This window comes from Ctenocephalides felis, unplaced genomic scaffold (genome assembly GCF_003426905.1).
Source record: "Ctenocephalides felis isolate EL2017-DRISC unplaced genomic scaffold, ASM342690v1 CF-g0.4_SCAFFOLD_03573, whole genome shotgun sequence".
NCBI lineage: Eukaryota > Metazoa > Arthropoda > Insecta > Siphonaptera > Pulicidae > Ctenocephalides > Ctenocephalides felis.
Window position 1 is genome coordinate 557,309 of NW_020539727.1, and position 24,981 is coordinate 582,289.

A 24,981-nucleotide genomic window follows, 5' to 3' on the forward strand; every position below is an offset into this window, starting at 1 on the left:
TTGAGATTTTCCTCAAAATATTGTCGTTAACTTGAGTAAATCTGTTTGTAAAAACAACGGCGCCGTGGCTTAGTTGGTTAAAGCGCCTGTCTAGTAAACAGGAAATCGTGAGTTCGAATCTCGCGGAGCCTTGAAATTGATTTTTTTGTGTTCTGCTCTGCCCTAAAGGAACCTTGATTTTGAGATTTTTTCCTCAAAATTTGTCGTTAACACTTGAGTAAATCTGTTTCGTAGAACAACGGCGCCGTGGCTTAGTTGGTTAAAGCGCTTGTCTAGTAAACAGGAGATCGTGAGTTCGAATCTCGCCGGAGCCTTGAATTTGATTTTTTTGTATTCTGCCCTAAAGGAGCCTTGATTCTTGAGATTTTTACAAGAGATTTTCCTCAAAATATTGTCGTTAACTTGAGTAAATCTGTTTGTGAAAACAACGGCGCCATGGCTTGGTTGGTTAAAGCGCCTATCTAGTAAACAGGAGATCGTGAGTTCGAATCTCGCCGGAGTATTTGATTTTTTTGTGTTCTGTCGTAAAGGAGCTTTGATTCTTGAGATTTTCCTCAAAATATTGTCGTTAACTTGAGTAAATCTGTTTGTAAAAACAACGGCGCCGTGGCTTAGTTGGTTAAAGCGCCTGTCTAGTAAACAGGAGATCCTGAGTTCGAATCTCGCCGGAGCATTGCACTTGATTTTTTTGTGTTCTACCCTAAAGTAACCTTGATTCTTGAGATTTGCACAAGAGATTTTCCTCCAAATATTGTCGTTAACTTGAGTAAATCTGTTTGTGAAAACAACGGCGCCGTGGCTTGAGATTTTCCTCAAAATATTGTAGTTAACTTGAGTAAATCTGTTTGTAAAAATAACGGCGCCGTGGCTTAGTTGGTTAAAGCGCCTGTCTAGTAAACGGGAGATCGTGAGTTCGAATCTCGCCGGAGCCTTGGATTTGATTTTTTTGTGTTCTGCCCTAAAGGAGCCTTGATTCTTGAGAATTTCACAAGAGATTTTCCTCAAAATATTGTTAACTTGATTAAATCCATGTGGAAGAAGAACGGCGCCGTGGCTTAGTTGGTTAAAGCGCTTGTTTAGTAAACAGGAGATCGTGAGTTCGAGTCTCGCCGGAGCCTTGAATTTGATTTTTTTGTGTTCTGCCCTAAAGAAGCCTTGATTTTTGAGATTTTCCTCAAAATATTGTCGTTAACTTGAGTAAATCTGTTCGTGAGAACAACGGCGCCGTGGCTTAGTTGGTTGAAGCGCCAGTCTAGTAAACAGGAGATCGTGAGTTCGAATCTTGCCGGAGCCTTGAATTTGATATTTTTGTATTCTGCCCTAAAGGAGCCTTGATTCTTGAGATTTTCACAAGAGATTTTCTTCAAAATATATTCGTTAACTTGAGTAAATCTGTTTGTGAGAACAACGGCGCCGTGGCTTATTTGGTTAAAGCGCCTATATAGTAAACAGGAGATCGTGAGTTCGAATCTCGCCGGAGCCTTGAATTTGATTTTCTTTTTTGAAGACTCCTAAAGGGGCCTTGATTCTTGGGATTTTCCTCAAAATATTGTCATTAACTTGAGTATATCTGTTTGCAAAAACAACGGCGCCGTGGCTTAGTTGGTTAAAGCGCCTGTCTAGTAAACCGGACATCGTGAGGTCGAATCTCGCCGGTGCCTTGAATTTGATTTTTTTGTGTTCTGTCCTAAAGGAGCCTTGATTCTTGAGATTTTCTCAAGACTTTCCTCAAAATATTGTCGTCAACTTGATTTAATCCATTTGCAAGAACAACGGCGCCGTGGCTTAGTTGGTTAAAGAGCCTGCCTAGTAAACAGGAGATCGTGAGTTCGAATTTCGCCGGAGTATTTGATTTTTTTTGTGTTCTGCCGTAAAGGAGCCTTGATTCTTGAGATTTTCCTCAAAATATTGTCGTTAACTTGAGTAAATCTGTTTGTAAAAACAACGGCGCTGTGGCTTAGTTGGTTAAAGCGCCTCTCTAGTAAACAGGAGATCCTGAGTTCGAATCTCGCCGGAGCCTTGGTTTGATTTTTTTGTGTTCTGCCCTAAAGGAACCTTCATTCTTGAGATTTTCCTCAAAATATTGTCGTTAACTTGAGTAAATCTGTTTGTAAAAACAACGGCGCCGTGGCTTAGTTGGTTAAAGCGCCTGTCTAGTAAACAGGAAATCGTGAGTCCGAATCTCGCCGGAGCCTTGAATTTGTTTTTTTTGTGTTCTGCCCTAAAGGAACCTTGATTTTTGAGATTTTCCTCAAAATATTGTCGCCGTGCCTTAGTTGTTTGAAGCGCCTGTCTAGTAAACAGGAGATCGTGAGTTCGAATCTCGCCGGAGCCTTGAATTTGATTTCTTTGTGTTCTGCCCTAAAGGAACCTTGATTCTTTAGATTTTCCTCAAAATATTGTCGCTAACTTGAGTAAATCTGCTTCTGAAAATAACGGCGCCGTGGCTTAGTTGGTTAAAGCGCCTGTCTAGTAAACAGGAGATCGTGAGTTCGAATCTCGCCGGGGCCTTGGGTTTGATTTTCTTTTTTGAAGACTCCTAAAGGAGCCTTGGTTCTTGGGATTTTCCTCAAAATATTGTCGTTAACTTGAGTAAATCTGTTTGTAAAAACAACGGCGCCGTGGCTTAGTTGGTTAAAGCGCCTGTCTAGTAAACCGGAGATCGTGAGTTCGAATCTCGCCGGTGCCTTGAATTTGATTTTTTTGTGTTCTGTCCTAAAGGAGCCTTGATTCTTGAGATTTTTACAAGAGATTTTCCTCAAAATATTGTCGTTAACTTGTTAAAGCGCCTATCTAGTAAACAGGAGATCGTGAGTTCGAATCTCGCCGGATTATTTGATTTTTTTGTGTTCTGCCGTAAAGGAGCTTTGATTCTTGAGATTTTCCTCAAAATATTGTCGTTAACTTGAGTAAATCTGTTTGTAAAAACAACGGCGCCGTGACTTAGTTGGTTAAAGCGCCTGTCTAGTAAACAGGAGATCCTGAATTTGAATCTCGCCGGAGCATTGCACTTGATTTTTTCGTGTTCTACCCTAAAGTAACCTTGATTCTTGAGATTTGCACAAGAGATTTTCCTCCAAATATTGTCGTTAACTTGAGTAAATCTGTTTGTGAAAACAACGGCGCCGTGGCTTGAGATTTTCCTCAAAATATTGTCGTTAACTTGAGTAAATGTGTTTGTAAAAATAACGGCGCCGTGGCTTAGTTGGTTAAAGCGCCTGTCTAGTAAATAGGAGATCGTGAGTTCGAATCTCGCCGGAGCCTTGGATTTGATTTTTTTGTGTTCTGCCCTGAAGGAGCCTTGATTCTTGAGAATTTCACATGAGATTTTCCTCAAAATATTGTTCCATGTGTTCAAATCCATGTGGAAGAACAAGGGCGCCGTGGCTTAGTTGGTTAAAGCGCCTGTCTAGTAAACAGGAGATCGTGAGTTCGAGTCTCGCCGGAGCCTTGAATTTGATTTTTTTGTGTTCTACTCTAAAGAAACCTTGATTTTTGAGATTTTCCTCAAAATATTTTCGTTAACTTGAGTAAATCTGTTCGCGAAAACAACGGCGCCGTGGCTTAGTTGGTTAAAGCACCCGTCTAGTAAACAGGAGATCGTGTGTTCGAATCTCGCCGGAGCCTTGAATTTGATATTTTTGAATTCAGCCCTAAAGGAGCCTTGATTCTTGAGATTTTCTCAAGAGATTTTTCTCAAAATATTGTCGTTAACTTGAGTAAATCTGTTTGTGAAAACAACGGCGTCGTGGCTTATTTGGTTAAAGCGCCTATCTAGTAAACAGGAGATCGTGAGTTCGAATCTCGCCGGATCCTTGATTTTGATTTCTTTGTGTTCTATCCTGAAGGAGCCTTGATTCTTGAGATTTTCGCAAGAGATTTTCCTCAAAATATTGTCGTTAACTTGAGTAAATCTGTTATTCACAAAATATTGTAAAAACAACGGCCTCAAAATATTGTCGTTAACTTGAGTAAATCTGTTTGTGAAAACAACGGCGTCGTGGCTTGAGATTTTCCTCAAAATATTGTCGTTAACTTGAGTAAATCTGTTTGTAAAAATAACGGCGCCGTGGCTGAGTTGGTTAAAGCGCCTGTCTAGTAAACAGGAGATCGTGAGTTCGAATCACGCCGGAGCCTTGGATTTGACTTTTTGTGTTCTGCCCTAAAAGAGCCTTGATTCTTGAGATTTTCCTCAAAATATTGTCGTTAACTTGAGCAAATCTGCTTGTGAAAATTAAGGCGCTGTGGCTTAGTTGGTTAAAGCGCCTGTCTAGTAAACAGGAGATCGTGAGTTCGAATCTCGCCGGAGCCTTGGATTTGATTTTCTTTTTTGAAGACTCCTAAAGGAGCCTTGATTCTTGGGATTTTCCTCAAAATATTGTCGTTAACTTGAGTAAATCTGTTTGTAAAAACAACGGCGCCGTGGCTTAGTTGGTTAAAGCGCCTGTCTAGTAAACCGGAGATCGTGAGTTCGAATCTCGCCGGTGCCTTGAATTTGATTTTTTTGTGTTCTGTCCTAAAGGAGCCTTGATTCTTAAGATTTTCACAAGAGACTTTCCTCAAAATATTGTCGTCAACTTGATTAAATCCATTTGCAAGAACAACGGCGCCGTGGCTTAGTTGGTTAAAGCGCCTGTCTAGTAAACAGGAGATCGTGAGTTCGAATCTCGCCGGAGTATTTGATTTTTTTTGTGTTCTGCCTAAAGGAGCCTTGATTCTTGAGATTTTCTTTTCTTTTTTCCTCAAAATATTGTCGTTAACTTGAGTAAATCTGTTGGTAAGAACAACGGCGCCGTGGCTTAGTTGGTTAAAGCGCCTGTCTAGTAAACAGGAGATCCTGAGTTCGAATCTCGCCGGAGCCTTGGATTTGATTTTTTTTGTGTTCTGCCCTAAAGGAACCTTGATTCTTGAGATTTTCCTCAAAATATTGTCGTTAACTTGAGTAAATCTGTTTGTAAAACAACGGCGGCGCCGTGGCTTAGTTGGTTAAAGCGCCTGTCTAGTAAACAGGAAGTCGTGAGTTCGAATCTCGCCGGAGCCTTGAATTTGATTTTTTTGTGTTCTGCCTGCCCTAAAGGAACCTTGATTTTTGAGATTTTCCTCAAAATATTGTCGTTAACTTGAGTAAATCTGTTCGTGAGAACAACGGCGCCGTGGCTTAGTTGGTTAAAGCGCTGTCTAGTAAACAGGAGATCGTGAGTTCGAATCTCGCCGGAGTATTTGATTTTTTTGTGTTCTGTCGTAAAGGAGCTTTGATTCTTGAGATTTTCCTCAAAATATTGTCGTTAACTTGAGTAAATCTGTTTGTAAAAACAACGGCGCCGTGGATTAGTTGGTTAAAGCGCCTGTCTAGTAAACAGGAGATCCTGAGTTCGAATCTCGCCGGAGCATTGCACTTGATTTTTTTGTGTTCTACCCTAAAGTAACCTTGATTCTTGAGATTTGCACAAGAGATTTTCCTCCAAATATTGTCGTTAACTTGAGTAAATCTGTTTGTGAAAACAACGGCGCCGTGGCTTGAGATTTTCCTCAAAATATTGTAGTTAACTTGAGTAAATCTGTTTGTAAAAATAACGGCGCCGTGGCTTAGTTGGTTAAAGCGCCTGTCTAGTAAACAGGAGATCGTGAGTTCGAATCTCGCCGGAGCCTTGGATTTGATTTTTTTGTGTTCTGCCCTAAAGGAGCCTTGATTCTTGAGAATTTCACAAGAGATTTTCCTCAAAATATTGTTAACTTGATTAAATCCATGTGGAAGAACAACGGCGCCGTGGCTTAGTTGGTTAAAGCGCTTGTCTAGTAAACAGGAGATCGTGAGTTCGAGTCTCGCCGGAGCCTTGAATTTGATTTTTTTGTGTTCTGCCCCTAAAGAAGCCTTGATTTTTGAGATTTTCCTCAAAATATTGTCGTTAACTTGAGTAAATTTTATTCACAAAATTGTGAAAACAACGGCCTCAAAATATTGTCGTTAACTTGAGTAAATCTGTTTGTGAAAACAACGGCGCCGTGGCTTGAGATTTTCCGCAAATATTGTCGTTAACTTGAGTAAATCTGTTGTAAAAATAACGGCGCCGTGGCTGAGTTGTTAAAAGCGCCTGTCTAGTAAACAGGAGATCGTGAGTTCGCCGGAGCCTTGGATTTGACTTTTTGTGTTCTGCCCTAAAGGAGCCTTGATTCTTGAGATTTTCCTCAAAATATTGTCGTTAACTTGAGCAAATCTGCTTGTAAAAATAAAGGCGCCGTGGCTTAGTTGGTTAAATCGCCTGTCTAGTAAACAGGAGATCGTGAGTTCGAATCTCGCCGGAGCCTTAAATTTGTTTTTCTTTTTTGAAGATTCCTAAAGGAGCCTTGATTCTTGAGATTTTTACAAGAGATTTTCCTCAAAATATTGTCGTTAACTTGATTAAATCCATTTGGAAGAACAACGGCGCCGTGGCATAGTTGGTTAAAGCGCCTGTCTAGTAACCGGAGATCGTGAGTTCGAATCTCGCCGGTGCCTTGAATTTGATTTTTTTGTGTTCTGTCCTAAAGGAGCCTTTTTTATGATTTTATTGACATCTATTTAATAATATACAGTCATCCCTTATAACTAACTAATAGAATAACTAACTTAATCTGTTCTTACATTTTCAATAGTGATTAAAATAATAATAAATTCAAATTTCAATAATTTTAATTAGATTAAATAACTAGCTTAATTAAATTGATAACTTAACTTAGTTGTCTATAAATATTTTTGGCACTCAAATAAATATTTGGTTACATCTTTATATATACTCATGTTTTTCATAGCTAATATTATTGTCGTATTCGTTGGAAAAACTATATTTTTTGTTCTAGGCGTTGGTAAAGCGCTTTTCTTTGTGTTGTATATTCCTTGCATCGAAAAACATGTGATCCGTATTTTCAGTTTTCAGGCCCTCCCTCTTCGCAGTCGCACTCTTCGAACCTCAATAGTCCATCTCGTAGCCGAAATGATCTATTTTTGTGTGTCCAATTTGCATTCTTATGACGGTAGTGATGTGCATGCGGTTTTCTGTTATCTTTTGAAAGCACGGTTTCGAATGCATATCTGAATTTATTTCCCGATATATTTTCCCTTTTCTTTGACTAATGTTGTCAAATATACTTTGCCATTTTTCTCTTTGTTCTTTCATGACTATTTTGTTGATATCTGCTGATAGAAGGCTGCTTATTTCGGTACCCAAATAACATCCCTCTTTGGCCAGCTCGTCCGCCTTTTCATTTTCGGTTATTCCTGCATGTCCCTTTATTCACATAAATTTTAGGTCAAATCCTTTCCTTCTTAGACTCATAGTTTTATCTATTATTTCATATACTATTTTATTAGCTTTTTCGTAAGTTCTTTTTATAGCTTCTAGAGCTGATTTACAGTCAGATAGAATAACACTCTTTGTAATTTTTTCTTCTTCTATTATATTTATTGCTATTTTGATGGCCGTCATCTCGGCAGTGAAACTAGAAGCACTTTCGGGCAATTTATATTTCTGTTCTATATTGAGTCGGGGTACATACACGGCACAACCAGCACCATCTTTCTTTGATCCGTAAAAATAAGAGTGTAATTTGGATGTGTTTTTTATTTATTTCTTGTTTGAATATAAAGTTTCATTTTGTCTCTTTGTATCAAAGGATTGTCAGTAATTTTATCTATTATTATGTTGTTTTGGTTTACCCACCTATATTCCAAAGGATAGCGGAATTGGCAATCTAGATCTTGCGCTATTAACTGTTTATATTTATTTATCCATAGGTAGCTACTCACTAAGATCGGGTTTTCTTTTCTGCTCCAATATGTATTTCCCTCACATAAATCCTTTAGATTATTCAATGTTTGTAACACTATTTTGTCGTTTCTGCTTACCTTAGATATTAAATATCTTTTTGATATTATTTTCCACCTTGATTCTAGAGGTAATTCTCCGGACTCTGCTAATAGTGTATTTATTGGAGAGGATTTCAGCGCGCCTAATGAAATTCGTATTGCTGAGTATTGAATTTTATTCAATTTGTCTATATCTCGTTTGGTGAGATTTTTACTCATAAAGCTAATGGTATCTAGATGACACCTTATCAATGCTTTATATATGTTTAGACAAATTGCCGGATGCGCTCCCCATTGCATGTTGCAAATTGTCTTCAATATATTTATGCCCTTCTCACATTTTCTGCATATGTTTAATATCTGGCTTTTAAATTTGATTATTTTGTCATATGTTATTCCAAGAATCTTATGTTCATCCATAACTGGAAACTTGTGTTTACCCAGCTGTATGTCACCAATATGATCATACTTCCTATGCCTACTAATACTTCATCACTACCGATTTTTCGTGTGCCAATTCCAATCCATTGTAATTTAGCCATTCTTCCAACTGTAATACACTGTTGCTCATGTATTTCTTGCATTTCTCCCAATCTTTATCAATTACATAGAGGGCTATGTCGTCCGCATATTGCAGTGCACACACAGGTTCTTTCACCACTTCCTTTAGGTCATATGTATATAGGTTGAAGAGTATGGGGCTTAATCCTGATCCTTGTGGGAGCCCTATGTTGGCTAGTCTGGGCCCGTATAGGCGCCCGTTATATCTGACAAAAGTCTCTCTGTTTCTTAATAACTCCATTATTAATGACACGAATTTAGGATTGATGTTCATTTCTCTCATTTTTGTTTCCATTATGTCATGGTTCACGTTATCATAGGCTTTTTTAATGTCTATGGATAATAACATCATATATCCGTTTTGGGAGTGCGTTATTTGTATTATCCCTTATTCCTTTTCCTTTCCTGAATCCAAATTGAAAATTAGGTATCATATTATTTTTTTCAAGGTACCATTCTAGTCTGTTTTTCATAATTCTTTCAAAGAGTTTTAATATATTAGATTCTAAACATATAGGTCTATATGAGCTTAATAGTCTTGTGTCCCGTCCTTCTTTTAGAATTGGCACAATTATACTCTCTTTCAGGCTTCTCGGTATATAGGCTCGTTCGATAAAGTCATTAAATATTTTCACTAAGTATTCTTTCCATGTGTCATTCATTTTAAATAGCATTTCGTAGTGTATTTGGTCTTTTCCTGGTGTTATATCCATTTTTTTTATTTCAATTGTTTTTATTTCTTCTAAGCATATTGGAGTATCCAAACTATCTATCTGACTTCTAGGATTTGTTTCTCTTCTTTTGTTAACTACAATTTCGGGAGTCATATACTCTAATAGTTCATCTCCAAATTCGTTGTTTATTGATGCCTCTTGATTTGGACTCTCCACTTTTTTATTAAACTTTCTCACAGTCTGCCAAATTTTTTTATAACCCATCTCTAAATTTATACTGTTGGTGAATTTAATCCAAGAGTCTGTCTTTTTCATTTTCAATTTGATTTTGGTCTGAGCATTAATTTTTACGTATTTTTCATAGTTTTCAAAATTTGCTGCTTTTTTATATTCTAAGAATGCTTTTCTACGTTCCTTGACTATTTCTTCGCATTCATCATCCCACCATACACAAGGCTTGAAATGTAATCTATTATTTTGACTGGTTCTAGGAATGCTTTCTTTGGCCGCTTGATTTATATATTTTATTAGCTTACCGATGTCTGGGGTCTCCTCTTCATGGATCTTGTGTGTTATTGATTCCATGTTCTTTTGGTATTGTCCCAATTTGCTTTTTTCAAGTTCCACTTGTTTTGAGTTCTGTTGTTTTTTCTTATTTCTTGTGAATAATTTATTTTTAACTTTATGGGAAGATGATCCGACCCCAGAGATTCATTAGACACACTCCATTCGATGTCCATTGTCATACTGGGCGAGCATATGCTTTAGTCGACTGCTCTATTCTTTTATATGGATTTTCTATCATTGTATTTGATCCGTCGTTTAGTATCATAAGCCCTTCTTCATCCAAAATTTCATATAATATAGGGCCCTTTGCATCCTGATTTCTTGACCACGCTATGTGTTGAGCGTTAAAATCTCCCATTATTATTCTTGGATTTTCAATTTGTTCGAAAAAGTCTTTCACATTGTTTATGTTGGTATTTGGTGCACAATATATAACAGCCAAATTATATGTTTTTCTACCAGTTATATTTATTAAGCAAGCTTGAATATATGGGTCATTATTTACTAGTGTTCTTCTTGAGTATTTTATATTTTTTTCGATTAGAAAGGCAACCCCACCATAGTTATCAATTCTATTATCAGTCTCTAAATTGTAATTTCTAAATTTGTATTTAACATTGTTTTTCAACCAAGTTTCTGACAAAGCCGCAATGTTTATTTTGTTAATATACATATAATTTTCTATGCTTCCTCTATTTGCGTTCAATGACCTGCATTGAGTTGTAACAAATTTATTTCACTCATTTTTATTTTTATATTTATTTATTATATAATGTTCACATTGCTTTCCATTTTTTTTATCACGTCTATTTCTTTGCCTTTGTACCCTTCTCCTTCATTAATCATTTCATCTATTATATTTATTATTCTTTCATCTGTTATTTTATATGTTTTATTCGCAATTTTCTCACCCTTTTTGATGTTTTCTACTGACTGTGCGCCATTTACTTGATTTATATTTTCACTTTTTTCATTGCTTTCCGTTTTATTCTCTTCTCGTACTTCTTCTTTGCCATCCGTCTTTTCGTTATTTTTGAATATATCTTTTTCACGTACTTCTTCCATTCTTATGCTTTGTTCCTGTTTGTCAGTTTTGTTTGTTTCAGTTCCTTTTTTCCATACTTTTGCTGTTACTTTTTTTTTGTATGTCAGTTTCCCTTGACCGACTGTTCGCGGTATCCCAGCATCCTTTGCTATAGGTTCCGGAAACGCATTTTCATTTTCTTTGCTATTTAAATTAAATTTAGTCGCTTTAACGTATGGCTTGTTGAATAAAATTTCGTATGGTTCTTTCTGTGATATACCTTTCATAGCGGTCAACGTTTTTATGTTTTTATTTTTTTCGTACTCCGGACATAATTTGCTAGTTGCATAGTGCTCCTTTTTGCAAAATATACAGTTTGGCAATTCTTTCGAATTGCAGTCCCTGATGTTGTGCGGTCCTGTGCATCGACTACACCTAGCTTTGCCTTTGCACTGATTTTTTACGTGTCCATATCTCAAGCAATTATAGCACTGAATAACTCTTGGTACATATAATTCTACCGGGCATTTAACATAGTGTAAAGATACTTTTTCAGGTAGCTTAGTGCCTCTGAAAGTCAATATTACGTTTTTCCCTGTTTGTTTATAATTATTAGTATAAGTACTTTTTTGGCATTGTGCGTTCAAAACTTCTATGGGGCTTTCTATGCTTTCTAATAATTCCTTTTCGGTTATTTCGAACGGATGTATGTTTTTAGGTTAATGTCTTTGAATATTTGATTGTTTACTACAAAGTTTGCCCAATAGTGACTTTTAAATACTATTTTTATTCGATTTTTTCCAATACTTTTAATTTCTTCTACTTCTTTACCTATTTCTGGGAATTTTCCATGAATTTTCCTGCCTATTGCCATTTCGTGAATTTTTCCAATGTTTTTATCTATGCTTTCTGCATACACGGTGTATGGCTTATCTTCCTTCCTATATCTGATACCATTCAAAACTTTGAAAAAAAATTCCTTATTATCATTCCTTTCACTTTTTCCGGGATTTGAATCATCATTTGTGCTTTCGCTAACTTTACTATCTACTAGGTTGGTGTTTCCTATCTTTCTTAAATCTTTTATATTTTTGTTCATTTTCACATTTTTCTCTGTACCTTTTTGCATACCTTATGATTTATTTGTCTCAAATCTTCGGAAGCACTTCGTTTTTGTGACTTCGTATCGTCACAATCCATCTTCTCATGTTTGGAGTTTAATTTTCTCGAAATATGTTCATTTTCAATTCTATTTTGGGGTGGCTTTTCTCTTTCCAGCCAGCCCCTTCTTCACCATACTTCCCGCTACTCATGCGAGAATTACATTCCTTTGCACTAACTAATCAAATTATATTACTTACTTCCAACACTTACAATTTTGACAGATCACTTTTTATTTACACTGTTACTGCACGATGTTCACTGTTCGAGCGCTGACGGCCGAATGAAGGAGCCTTGTCGGTAAACTTAATGATTTATACATATTTATATATAATAAAATATTTCATTAATTATTATATTAATATTATCCATTCTTTATTTTTTTCTAGTAATTTATATTTATGTTGTTCAATTAAGTAATATATTTATATATCAAATTTAATTATTCCGTAAAATAATCTTTTTAATTATATATTAATATATTTTATATATATATTTATATATATTATATATAATAAAATATTTATATTACTATTAATTATTCCGGTTATTTAATTATATATAAACTATTTAATTACCAATAAATTGTTGTCGGTAAACTTAATGATTTATACATATTTATATATAATAAAATATTTCATTAATTATTATATTAATATTATCCATGTTTTTTTTCTAGTAATTTATATTTATGTTGTTCAATTAAGTCATATATTTATATATAAAATTTAATTATTCCGTAAAATAATCTTTTTAATTATATATAATATATTTATATATATATTTATATATATATAGATATATTATATATATATATTATATATAATAAAATATTTATATTATTATTAATTATTCCGGTTATTTAATTATGTATAAACTATTAATTACCAATAAATTGTTGTCGGTAAACTTAATGATTTATACATATTTATATATAATAAAATATTCATTAATTATTATATTAATATTATCCATCTTTTTATTTTTTTCTAGTAATTTATATTTATGTTGTTCAATTAGTAATATATTTTTATATATAAAATTTAATTATTCCGTAAAATAAGCTTTTTAATTATATATTAATATATTTTATATAGATATATATATATATTATAGATATTATTATATAATAAAATATTTATATTATTATTAATTTATTCCGGTTATTTAATTATATATAAACTATTTAATTACCAATAAATGCTGTCGGTAAACTTAATGATTTATACATGTTTATATATAATAAAATATTTCATTAATTATTATATTAATATTATCCATTCTTTATTTTTTTTCTAGTAATTTATATTTATGTTGTTCAATAAAGTAATATATTTATATAAAAATTTAATTATTCCGTAAAATAATCTTTTAATTATATATTAATATAATATATATTATATATATATATATATATATATATTTATATATATTATATATAATAAAATATTATATTATTTTAATTATTCCGGTTATTTAATTATATATAAACTATTTAATTACCAATAAATTGCTGTCGGTAAACTTAATGATTTATACATATTTATATATAATAAAATATTTCATTAATTATTATATTAATATTATCCATTCTTTATTTTTTTTCTAGTAATTTATATTTATGTTGTTCAATAAAGTAATATATTTATATATAAAATTTAATTATTCCGTAAAATAATCTTTTTAATTATATATTAATATATTTATATATATATATATATATATATATATATTATACTAGCTGACCCGGCAAACGTTGTTTTGCTAAATAAGGTATATTCTAAACCATTTCTAGAAAATCAAAAATATTAATATTTTAAGTGCATAAGGACGTGTTTGAATGCTGTATACAATTAGGTATTATAAAAACAATAAACCCCATTAGTTTGTCTATATTTTGTCAATACAATCAAACTGCAAGTTTTATACACTTTCTATAGAAAACATTGTATAATCCAATCCAAGTCTTTTTTTGGTCTTTCGGATTATTAATTACGTTTCAAGTTTTTCAGATTCTTTTTGGATTCTGGATTTTGTGTATAATTGTAAATAATACTATTGAGCTTATACAAAATTTTCAATTTTTTGCGAGGAGAGATAAAAATGAATTAAGTATTTCTTCTTTGACCTGCTTTTTGAAAAGTTTCAAGTTACATTCGATGAATTAAAGTAAATTTAATAAAAAGTATATATGTAGAGCAGGGCCAGACACAAAGGTCCAATTTGACTTTGAGCAAATATGAACCATAACAATTATATCACAACAAGTAAGACATATCAAACGAACAATTATCTGACTACATTCAGTAAACTGACTTCTACTTCATTATTGTAGAAATGTGCTTTTTTGATGTCTTCCAAAAATTTGTTATCTAAACCTTTTTATCCTATATGCGGTGTAACTTGTAACGGGCAGGTGGCAAAAGGTTTAAAGCCTTATTATAATTTTAAAGGTATTTTACAAAGTAATTACATTTTTAACTAATGCTAAAACTACCAACGGAAGAAAATACTTTTATTATGGATTTTCAAAGATTACCGTTTATCTCCCCCAATTCAAAGATTATAGTTTTCAAATCAAGATTGTAGCTGGCTTACATCTTTTTTCCTCTACTTTCAAATATTGTTGTTAAACAATGCTTAACTTTACTGATTTTTGGCACATCGGTGGTGGACCTTTTTAATCCCGGACCTTCATGGCTGAGTTGGTTAAAGCGCCTGTTTAGTAAACAGGAGATTGTGAGTTCGAATCACGCCGGAGCCTTGGATTTGACTTTTTGTGTTCTGCCCTAAAAGAGCCTTGATTCTTGAGATTTTCCTCAAAATATTGTCGTTAACTTGGGCAAATCTGCTTGTGAAAATAAAGGCGCCGTGGCTTAGTTGGTTAAAGCGCCTGTCTAGTAAACAGGAGATCGTGAGTTCGAATCTCGCCGGAGCCTTGGATTTGATTTTTTTTTTAGACTCCTAAAGGAGCCTTGATTCTTGGGATTTTCCTCAAAATATTGTCGTTAACTTGAGTAAATCTGTTTGTAAAAACAACGGCGCCGTGGCTTAGTTGGTTAAAGCGCCTGTCTAGTAAACCGGAGATCGTGAGTTCGAATCTCGCCGGTGCCTTGAATTTGATTTTTTTGTGTTCTGTCCTAAAGGAGCCTTGATTCTTAAGATTTTCACAAGAGACTTTCCTCAAAATATTGTCGTCAACTTGATTAAATCCATTTGCAAGAACAACGGCGCCGTGGCTTAATTGGTTAAAGCGCCTGTCTAGTAAACAGGAGATCGTGAGTTCGAATCTCGCCGGAGTATTTGATTTTTTTTGTGTTCTGCCGTAAAGGAGCCTTGATTCTTGAGATTTTCCTCAAAATATTGTCGTTAACTTGAGTAAATCTGTTGGTAAGAACAACGGCGCCGTGGCTTAGTTGGTTAAAGCGCCTGTCTAGTAAACAGGAGATCCTGAGTTCGAATCTCGCCGGAGCCTTGGATTTGATTTTTTTGTGTTCTGCCCTAAAGGAACCTTGATTCTTGAGATTTTCCTCAAAATATTGTCGTTAACTTGAGTAAATCTGTTTGTAAAAACAACGGCGCCGTGGCTTAGTTGGTTAAAGCGCCTGTCTAGTAAACAGGAAGTCGTGAGTTCGAATCTCGCCGGAGCCTTGAATTTGATTTTTTTGTGTTCTGCCCTAAAGGAACCTTGATTTTTGAGATTTTCCTCAAAATATTGTCGTTAACTTGAGTAAATCTGTTCGTGAGAACAACGGCGCCGTGGCTTAGTTGGTTAAAGCGCTTGTCTAGTAAACAGGAGATCGTGAGTTCGAATCTCGCCGGAGTATTTGATTTTTTTGTGTTCTGTCGTAAAGGAGCTTTGATTCTTGAGATTTTCCTCAAAATATTGTCGTTAACTTGAGTAAATCTGTTTGTAAAAACAACGGCGCCGTGGATTAGTTGGTTAAAGCGCCTGTCTAGTAAACAGGAGATCCTGAGTTCGAATCTCGCCGGAGCATTGCACTTGATTTTTTTGTGTTCTACCCTAAAGTAACCTTGATTCTTGAGATTTGCACAACAGATTTTCCTCCAAATATTGTCGTTAACTTGAGTAAATCTGTTTGTGATTTTCCTCAAAATATTGTAGTTAACTTGAGTAAATCTGTTTGTAAAAATAACGGCGCCGTGGCTTAGTTGGTTAAAGCGCCTGTCTAGTAAACAGGAGATCGTGAGTTCGAATCTCGCCGGAGCCTTGGATTTGATTTTTTTGTGTTCTGCCCTAAAGGAGCCTTGATTCTTGAGAATTTCACAAGAGATTTTCCTCAAAATATTGTTAACTTGATTAAATCCATGTGGAAGAACAACGGCGCCGTGGCTTAGTTGGTTAAAGCGCTTGTCTAGTAAACAGGAGATCGTGAGTTCGAGTCTCGCCGGAGCCTTGAATTTGATTTTTTTGTGTTCTGCCCTAAAGAAGCCTTGATTTTTTAGATTTTCCTCAAAATATTGTCGTTAACTTGAGTAAATCTGTTATTCACAAAATATTGTGAAAACAACGGCCTCAAAATATTGTCGTTAACTTGAGTAAATCTGTTTGTGAAAACAACGGCGCCGTGGCTTGAGATTTTCCGCAAAATATTGTCGTTAACTTGAGTAAATCTGTTTGTAAAAATAACGGCGCCGTGGCTGAGTTGTTTAAAGCGCCTGTCTAGTAAACAGGAGATCGTGAGTTCGCCGGAGCCTTGGATTTGACTTTTTGTGTTCTGCCCTAAAGGAGCCTTGATTCTTGAGATTTTCCTCAAAATATTGTCGTTAACTTGAGCAAATCTGCTTGTGAAAATAAAGGCGCCGTGGCTTAGTTGGTTAAATCGTCTGTCTAGTAAACAGGAGATCGTGAGTTCGAATCTCGCCGGAGCCTTAAATTTGTTTTTCTTTTTTGAAGATTCCTAAAGGAGCCTTGATTCTTGAGATTTTTACAAGAGATTTTCCTCAAAATATTGTCGTTAACTTGATTAAATCGATTTGGAAGAACAACGGCGCCGTGGCTTAGTTGGTTAAAGCGCCTGTCTAGTAACCGGAGATCGTGAGTTCGAATCTCGCCGGTGCCTTGAATTTGATTTTTTTGTGTTCTGTCCTAAAGGAGCCTTTTTTTATGATTTTATTGACATCTATTTAATAATATACAGTCATCCCTTATAACTAACTAATAGAATAACTAACTTAATCTGTTCTTACATTTTCAATAGTGATTAAAATAATAATAAATTCAAATTTCAATAATTTTAATTAGATTAAATAACTAGCTTAATTAAATTGATAACTTAACTTAGTTGTCTATAAATATTTTTGGCACTCAAATAAATATTTGGTTACATCTTTATATATACTCATGTTTTTCATAGCTAATATTATTGTCGTATTCGTTGGAAAAACTATATTTTTTTGTTCTAGGCGTTGGTAAAGCGCTTTTCTTTGTGTTGTATATTCCTTGCATCGAAAAACAATGTGATCCGTATTTTCAGGCCCTCCCTCTTCGCAGTCGCGCTCTTCGAACCTCAATAGTCCATCTCGTAGCCGAAATGATCTATTTTTTGTGTGTCCAATTTGCATTCTTATGACGGTAGTGATGTGCATGCGGTTTTCTGTTATCTTTTGAAAGCACGGTTTCGAATGCATATCTGAATTTATTTCCCGATATATTTTCCCTTTTCTTTGACTAATGTTGTCAAATATACTTTGCCATTTTTTCTTTGTTCTTTCATGACTATTTTGTTGATATCTGCTGATAGAAGGCTGCTTATTTCGGTACCCAAATAACATCCCTCTTTGGCCAGCTCGTCCGCCTTTTCATTTTCGGTTATTCCTGCATGTCCCTTTATTCACATAAATTTTAGGTCAAATCCTTTCCTTCTTAGACTCATAGTTTTATCTATTATTTCATATACTATTTTATTAGCTTTTTCGTAAGTTCTTTTTATAGCTTCTAGAGCTGATTTACAGTCAGATAGAATAACACTCTTTGTAATTTTTTCTTCTTCTATTATATTTATTGCTATTTTGATGGCCGTCATCTCGGCAGTGAAACTAGAAGCACTTTCGGGCAATTTATATTTCTGTTCTATATTGAGTCGGCGTACATACACGGCACAACCAGCACCATCTTTCTTTGATCCGTAAAAATAAGAGTGTAATTTGGATGTGTTTTATTTATTTCTTGTTTGAATATAAAGTTCATTTTGTCTCTTTGTATCAAAGGATTGTCAGTAATTTTATCTATTATTATGTTGTTTTGGTTTACCCACCTATATTCCAAAGGATAGCGGAATTGGCAATCTAGATCTTGCGCTATTAACTGTTTATATTTATTTATCCATAGGTAGCTACTCACTAAGATCGGGTTTTCTTTTCTGCTCCAATATGTATTTCCCTCACATAAATCCTTTAGATTATTCAATGTTTGTAACACTATTTTGTCGTTTCTGCTTACCTTAGATATTAAATATCTTTTTGATATTATTTCCCACCTTGATTCTAGAGGTAATTCTCCGGACTCTGCTAATAGTGTATTTATTGGAGAGGATTTCAGCGCGCCTAATGAAATTCGTATTGCTGAGTATTGAATTTTATTCAATTTGTCTATATCTCGTTTGGTGAGATTTTTACTCATAAAGCTAATGGTATCTAGATGACACCTTATCAATGCTTTATATATGTTTAGACAAATTGCCGGATGCGCTCCCCATTGCATGTTGCAAATTGTCTTCAATATATTTATGCCCTTCTCACATTTTCTGCATATGTTTAATATCTGGCTTTCAAATTTGATTATTTTGTCATATGTTATTCCAAGAATCTTATGTTCATCCATAACTGGAAACTTGTGTTTACCCAGCTGTATGTCACCAATATGATCATACTTCCTATGCCTACTAATTTGCATCACTACCGATTTTTCGTGTGCCAATTCCAATCCATTGTAATTTAGCCATTCTTCCAACTGTAATACACTGTTGCTCATGTATTTCTTGCATTTCTCCCAATCTTTATCAATTACATAGAGGGCTATGTCGTCCGCATATTGCAGTGCACACACAGGTTCTTTCACCACTTCCTTTAGGTCATATGTATATAGGTTGAAGAGTATGGGGCTTAATCCTGATCCTTGTGGGAGCCCTATGTTGGCTAGTCTGGGCCCGTATAGGCGCCCGTTATATCTGACAAAAGTCTCTCTGTTTCTTAATAACTCCATTATTAATGACACGAATTTAGGATTGATGTTCATTTCTCTCATTTTTGTTTCCATTATGTCATGGTTCACGTTATCATAGGCTTTTTTAATGTCTATGGATAATAACATCATATATCCGTTTTGGGAGTGCGTTATTTGTATTATCCCTTATTCCTTTTCCTTTCCTGAATCCAAATTGAAAATTAGGTATCATATTATTTTTTTCAAGGTACCATTCTAGTCTGTTTTTCATAATTCTTTCAAAGAGTTTTAATATATTAGATTCTAAACATATAGGTCTATATGAGCTTAATAGTCTTGTGTCCCGTCCTTCTTTTAGAATTGGCACAATTATACTCTCTTTCAGGCTTCTCGGTATATAGGCTCGTTCGATAAAGTCATTAAATATTTTCACTAAGTATTCTTTCCATGTGTCATTCATTTTAAATAGCATTTCGTAGTGTATTTGGTCTTTTCCTGGTGTTATATCCATTTTTTTTATTTCAATTGTTTTTATTTCTTCTAAGCATATTGGAGTATCCAAACTATCTATCTGACTTCTAGGATTTGTTTCTCTTCTTTTGTTAACTACAATTTCGGGAGTCATATACTCTAATAGTTTATCTCCAAATTCGTTGTTTATTGATGCCTCTTGATTTGGACTCTCCACTTTTTTATTAAACTTTCTCACAGTCTGCCAAATTTTTTTATAACCCATCTCTAAATTTATACTGTTGGTGAATTTAATCCAAGAGTCTGTCTTTTTCATTTTCAATTTGATTTTGGTCTGAGCATTAATTTTTACGTATTTTTCACAGTTTTCAAAATTTGCTGCTTTTTTATATTCTAAGAATGCTTTTCTACGTTCCTTGACTATTTCTTCGCATTCATCATCCCACCATACACAAGGCTTGAAATGTAATCTATTATTTTGACTGGTTCTAGGAATGCTTTCTTTGGCCGCTTGATTTATATATTTTATTAGCTTACCGATGTCTGGGGTCTCCTCTTCATGGATCTTGTGTGTTATTGATTCCATGTTCTTTTGGTATTTGTCCCAATTTGCTTTTTTCAAGTTCCACTTGTTTTGAGTTCTGTTGTTTTTTCTTATTTCTTGTGAATAATTTATTTTTAACTTTATGGGAAGATGATCCGACCCCAGAGATTCATTAGACACACTCCATTCGATGTCCATTGTCATACTGGGCGAGCATATGCTTTAGTCGACTGCTCCTATTCTTTTATATGGATTTTCTATCATTGTATTTGATCCGTCGTTTAGTATCATAAGCCCTTCTTCATCCAAAATTTCATATAATATAGGGCCCTTTGCATCCTGATTTCTTGACCACGCTATGTGTTGAGCGTTAAAATCTCCCATTATTATTCTTGGATTTTCAATTTGTTCGAAAAAGTTTTTCACATTGTTTATGTTGGTATTTGGTGCACAATATATAACAGACAAATTATATGTTTTTCTACCAGTTATATTTATTAAGCAAGCTTGAATATATGGGTCATTATTTACTAGTGTTCTTCTTGAGTATTTTATATTTTTTTCGATTAGAAAGGCAACCCCACCATAGTTATCAATTCTATTATCAGTCTCTAAATTGTAATTTCTAAATTTGTATTTAACATTGTTTTTCAACCAAGTTTCTGACAAAGCCGCAATGTTTATTTTGTTAATATACATATAATTTTCTATGCTTCCTCTATTTGCGTTCAATGACCTGCAATTGAGTTGTAACAAATTTATTTCACTCATTTTTATTTTTATATTTATTTATTATATAATGTTCACATTGCTTTCCATTTTTTTTATCACGTCTATTTCTTTGCCTTTGTACCCTTTTCCTTTATTAATCATTTCATCTATTATATTTATTATTCTTTCATCTGTTATTTTATATGTTTTATTCGCAATTTTCTCACCCTTTTTGATGTTTTCTACTGATTGTGCGCCATTTACTTGATTTATATTTTCACTTTTTTCATTGCTTTCCGTTTTATTCTCTTCCCGTACTTCTTCTTTGCCATCCGTCTTTTCGTTATTTTTGACTATATCTTTTTCACGTACTTCTTCCATTCTTATGCTTTGTTCCTCTTTGTCAGTTTTGTTTGTTTCAGTTCCTTTTTCCATACTTTTGCTGTTACTTTTTTTATTGTATGTCAGTTTCCCTTGACCGACTGTTCGCGGTATCCCAGCATTCTTTGCTATAGGTTCCGGAAACGCATTTTCATTTTCTTTGCTATTTAAATTAAATTTAGTCGCTTTAACGTATGGCTTGTTGAATAAAATTTCGTATGCTTCTTTCTGTGATATACCTTTCATAGCGGTCAACGTTTTTATGTTTTTATTTTTTTCGTACTCCGGACATAATTTGCTAGTTGCATAGTGCTCCTTTTTGCAAAATATACAGTTTGGCAATTCTTTCGAATTGCAGTCCCTGATGATGTGCGGTCCTGTGCATCGACTACACCTAGCTTTGCCTTTGCACTGATTTTTTACGTGTCCATATCTCAAGCAATTATAGCACTGAATAACTCTTGGTACATATAATTCTACCGGGCATTTAACATGGTGTAAAGATACTTTTTCAGGTAGCTTAGTGCCTCTGAAAGTCAATATTACGTTTTTCCCTGTTTGTTTATAATTATTAGTATAAGTACTTTTTTGGCATTGTGCGTTCAAAACTTCTATGGGGCTTTCTATGCTTTCTAATAATTCCTTTTCGGTTATTTCTTTATCTACGTTTCTTATTAATCCTCTTATTGAAATGTTTTGTGAAGGGATGTATGTTTTTAGGTTAATGTCTTTGAATATTTGATTGTTTACTACAAAGTTTGCCCAATAGTGACTTTTAAATACTATTTTTATTCGATTTTTTCCAATACTTTTAATTTCTTCTACTTCTTTACCTATTTCTGGGAATTTTCCATGAATTTTCCTGCCTATTGCCATTTCGTGAATTTTTCCAATGTTTTTATCTATGCTTTCTGCATACACGGTGTATGGCTTATCTTCCTTCCTATATCTGATACCATTCAAAACTTTGAAAAAAAAATTCCTTATTATCATTCCTTTCACTTTTTCCGGGATTTGAATCATCATTTGTGCTTTCGCTAACTTTACTATCTACTAGGTTGGTGTTTCCTATCTTTCTTAAATCTACTATATATAATAAAATATTTCATTAATTATTATATTAATATTATCCATTCTTTTTTTTCTAGTAATTTATATTTATGTTGTTCATTAAGTCTATATTTAATATAAAATTTAATTATTCCGTAAAATAATCTTTTGTTTATTATATATTAATAATTTTATATATCATTCTATCTATTATATATAAATCTCGTGTCACGATGTTGGTTCGCGATGGACGCCCAAACTACTGACCGATTTTAATTTTAAATGGCTCATCGTGTGCATATATATCCAACTTAGGTTTATAGGAAATTTTGAAAAGTAAATTTGAAATATAAATATATAATTTTTTATAATTTCTAAAAATTTTGACAGAAAATGACCAAAAAAAAAACAAAACACTAAAATGACAAATGTCAAAATTAAAGAAATTGGATATTTCAAAAAATAAAATTCAAAAAACATGTACATATATAGAAATATCCAACATTTATATCCAAATTTGATGAAAATGCTACATACAAAATCACTGATTATAGTTTTAATCTAATTAAAAATCAATGCTTTAAAATTTAAATAAATGTTGACATGAAAAAAAAAAATAATGTCATCTGTCAATATTTATGAAAATTATTATATAATAGATTTATGATTTAGATATTAATTGATTGGCTTACCAATATTATTCGGAAACCAAAACTTCATTAAAACCTTACAGATTAGAGATCACAATAAAAAGCGGCACTTGAATTTTTAAAATAATCATAACCAAAATTTTGACATGTTACAAAAAAAGAATGTTTAACGAGTTACTTCAATAAGACGCAAATAAATTAATTATTACAAGTTTGTTACAGAAAATATTGCCTAACAAATTATAGATGCAAAACAATATTGTAAAATAAATATTTTCAAAAAATTTTGACAGAAAATGGCAAAAAAAAAACAAACACTAAAATGACAAATGTCATATTTTGGAAAATTTGAGAAAAAAGATTTATGATTTTTGAAAAACAAAATTGACAGTTCAGAAAATATAATTCAAAACATGTACATATATAGATATACCAACATTTATATCCAAATTAGATGAAATGCTATATTCAAAATTACAATTTATAGTTTTAAATCTAATTAAAAGTCAATGTTTATGAATTTGAATAAATGTTGACAATGAAAATCGTCAAATGTCATTTGTCAAATTTATGAAAATAATTATATAAATAGATTTACAATTTATATTTATTTGATTAGCTTACCAAATTATTTCGGATACCAAAACTTTCATCTAAACCTTATAGATCAGAGATCACAATAAAAAGCGACATATTGAATTTAAAATTAATCATAAACAAAAATTTGACATTTCACAAAAAAAATGTTTAACGACTTCAATAAGAAACAAATAAATTAATTATTCCAAGTTATATTGCCGAAGAAATTATAGAACAGCACAATATTGTAAAATAAATATCATAGATTAATTTTCGACCAAAAAGGAAATATTTTGACATTTACAAATTATACTGCATATTGAATATATGAAATTGACATTCACTATTTTTAATTAAATGAAAATGTAAAAAATCAAATATTTATATAAAAAATTGTATATTCAGATGAAGATACTGATTTGTTAATTTAGACTGAAACCTGATTTATTCATTAATTTTAAAAAAAATTGGCATAAACAAAATTAAAATAAACAAACACCTGCATCATGCGTTGGAATTAATATCGAAGTGTAAAGAAATTTGTGTAATTAAAATAAATAAATTATTATTATATAAGTTGAAATAAATTTTGATTGCCATCGCAAACTTTAATCATACAGGAAATTGTAACCTCTTTAAATGGAATAGTACAATCTGAAGGTATCATTGCAATCTGACAAAAATAAACTAGACAACTAAATACTATATCATATTATATTAAATTTCGATCCGAAAGAAAATATTTTGACAGTTATAATTAATTTGAAATGAAATGCAAATGTCAAAAATCAGATCTTTATGTAAAAAATATTTATTTCCACAATATTCCCGTGTTGAATTTGCACTTTTTTATGAATTTAACAAGCATATAATATATTCATAGATCACTTAAAATAATTATTAATTTATAATAAATAAATATTGACGTATTTGACATGACAAAAGTATAATAACAAAAACGCTATGATGCGAGTGAATTAATTTTTGAAGTATGAAATGTCAAATAATTTTGAAAATTATAACAAGTTTTTAACTATTTGTCAGAAAGAATATATTTTATTACAAATTCATACCCATATCAAGCACCAAAGTAATAAATACTATTTATAAAATACATATTATTTATAGACAATATGATTTTAATGCATATTTTAATTATATGTTTTATATAAATATCAAATAAATATATTTATGTTTCACTTGATTTTAATGAAAAAATTCAATGCCAAAATAAAAAGTATACATCTAAAATTATAGTCTAAATATTACAATTTTGATAAATAATCATCCATTATTTTACATACAAAAATTGATAAAAAATTAATAAAAGTGCCAAAAATCAAACATTTTATAGATTTGGACTCGGATTTTCTCAGAACTTTATCCATGTTAGTTTCAGGGATAGTATGAATATCAATTTGCAGTCGAAAATTTATATGATAAGTAATTAAAACATTATTGATCACAATAAAAAGCGACATATTGAATTTAACATTAATCATAACAAAATTCTGACAGTTCAAAAAAAAAAAGAATTTTTTAACGACTTCAATAAGATACAAATAAATTATTATTCCAA

General features: G+C 32.6%; 20 non-coding genes across 20 annotated transcripts; all 20 read left to right on the forward strand.

Moving 5' to 3' along the window:
- Window positions 1-240: 240 nt before the first annotated feature.
- Trnat-agu lies at window positions 241-314 on the forward strand. The gene has a single exon. It is a non-coding gene; the product is annotated as a tRNA-Thr (tRNA).
- Window positions 315-858: 544 nt separating this feature from the next.
- Window positions 859-932, forward strand: Trnat-agu. Its single transcript has one exon. It is a non-coding gene; the product is annotated as a tRNA-Thr (tRNA).
- Window positions 933-1,044: 112 nt separating this feature from the next.
- Window positions 1,045-1,118, forward strand: Trnat-agu. The gene has a single exon. It is a non-coding gene; the product is annotated as a tRNA-Thr (tRNA).
- A 1,319-nt stretch (window positions 1,119-2,437) lies between these two features.
- On the forward strand, window positions 2,438-2,511 carry Trnat-agu. The gene has a single exon. It is a non-coding gene; the product is annotated as a tRNA-Thr (tRNA).
- Window positions 2,512-2,615: 104 nt separating this feature from the next.
- Trnat-agu lies at window positions 2,616-2,689 on the forward strand. Its single transcript has one exon. It is a non-coding gene; the product is annotated as a tRNA-Thr (tRNA).
- Window positions 2,690-3,190: 501 nt separating this feature from the next.
- Trnat-agu lies at window positions 3,191-3,264 on the forward strand. Its single transcript has one exon. It is a non-coding gene; the product is annotated as a tRNA-Thr (tRNA).
- A 113-nt stretch (window positions 3,265-3,377) lies between these two features.
- Trnat-agu lies at window positions 3,378-3,451 on the forward strand. Its single transcript has one exon. It is a non-coding gene; the product is annotated as a tRNA-Thr (tRNA).
- Window positions 3,452-4,063: 612 nt separating this feature from the next.
- Trnat-agu lies at window positions 4,064-4,137 on the forward strand. Its single transcript has one exon. It is a non-coding gene; the product is annotated as a tRNA-Thr (tRNA).
- A 101-nt stretch (window positions 4,138-4,238) lies between these two features.
- On the forward strand, window positions 4,239-4,312 carry Trnat-agu. Its single transcript has one exon. It is a non-coding gene; the product is annotated as a tRNA-Thr (tRNA).
- A 104-nt stretch (window positions 4,313-4,416) lies between these two features.
- On the forward strand, window positions 4,417-4,490 carry Trnat-agu. The gene has a single exon. It is a non-coding gene; the product is annotated as a tRNA-Thr (tRNA).
- Window positions 4,491-4,788: 298 nt separating this feature from the next.
- On the forward strand, window positions 4,789-4,862 carry Trnat-agu. The gene has a single exon. It is a non-coding gene; the product is annotated as a tRNA-Thr (tRNA).
- A 105-nt stretch (window positions 4,863-4,967) lies between these two features.
- Window positions 4,968-5,041, forward strand: Trnat-agu. Its single transcript has one exon. It is a non-coding gene; the product is annotated as a tRNA-Thr (tRNA).
- A 534-nt stretch (window positions 5,042-5,575) lies between these two features.
- On the forward strand, window positions 5,576-5,649 carry Trnat-agu. The gene has a single exon. It is a non-coding gene; the product is annotated as a tRNA-Thr (tRNA).
- Window positions 5,650-5,761: 112 nt separating this feature from the next.
- On the forward strand, window positions 5,762-5,835 carry Trnat-agu. The gene has a single exon. It is a non-coding gene; the product is annotated as a tRNA-Thr (tRNA).
- Window positions 5,836-14,695: 8,860 nt separating this feature from the next.
- Trnat-agu lies at window positions 14,696-14,769 on the forward strand. The gene has a single exon. It is a non-coding gene; the product is annotated as a tRNA-Thr (tRNA).
- A 101-nt stretch (window positions 14,770-14,870) lies between these two features.
- Window positions 14,871-14,944, forward strand: Trnat-agu. The gene has a single exon. It is a non-coding gene; the product is annotated as a tRNA-Thr (tRNA).
- A 287-nt stretch (window positions 14,945-15,231) lies between these two features.
- Window positions 15,232-15,305, forward strand: Trnat-agu. The gene has a single exon. It is a non-coding gene; the product is annotated as a tRNA-Thr (tRNA).
- A 102-nt stretch (window positions 15,306-15,407) lies between these two features.
- On the forward strand, window positions 15,408-15,481 carry Trnat-agu. The gene has a single exon. It is a non-coding gene; the product is annotated as a tRNA-Thr (tRNA).
- A 507-nt stretch (window positions 15,482-15,988) lies between these two features.
- Window positions 15,989-16,062, forward strand: Trnat-agu. Its single transcript has one exon. It is a non-coding gene; the product is annotated as a tRNA-Thr (tRNA).
- A 112-nt stretch (window positions 16,063-16,174) lies between these two features.
- On the forward strand, window positions 16,175-16,248 carry Trnat-agu. The gene has a single exon. It is a non-coding gene; the product is annotated as a tRNA-Thr (tRNA).
- The last annotated feature ends 8,733 nt before the right edge of the window (window positions 16,249-24,981 follow it).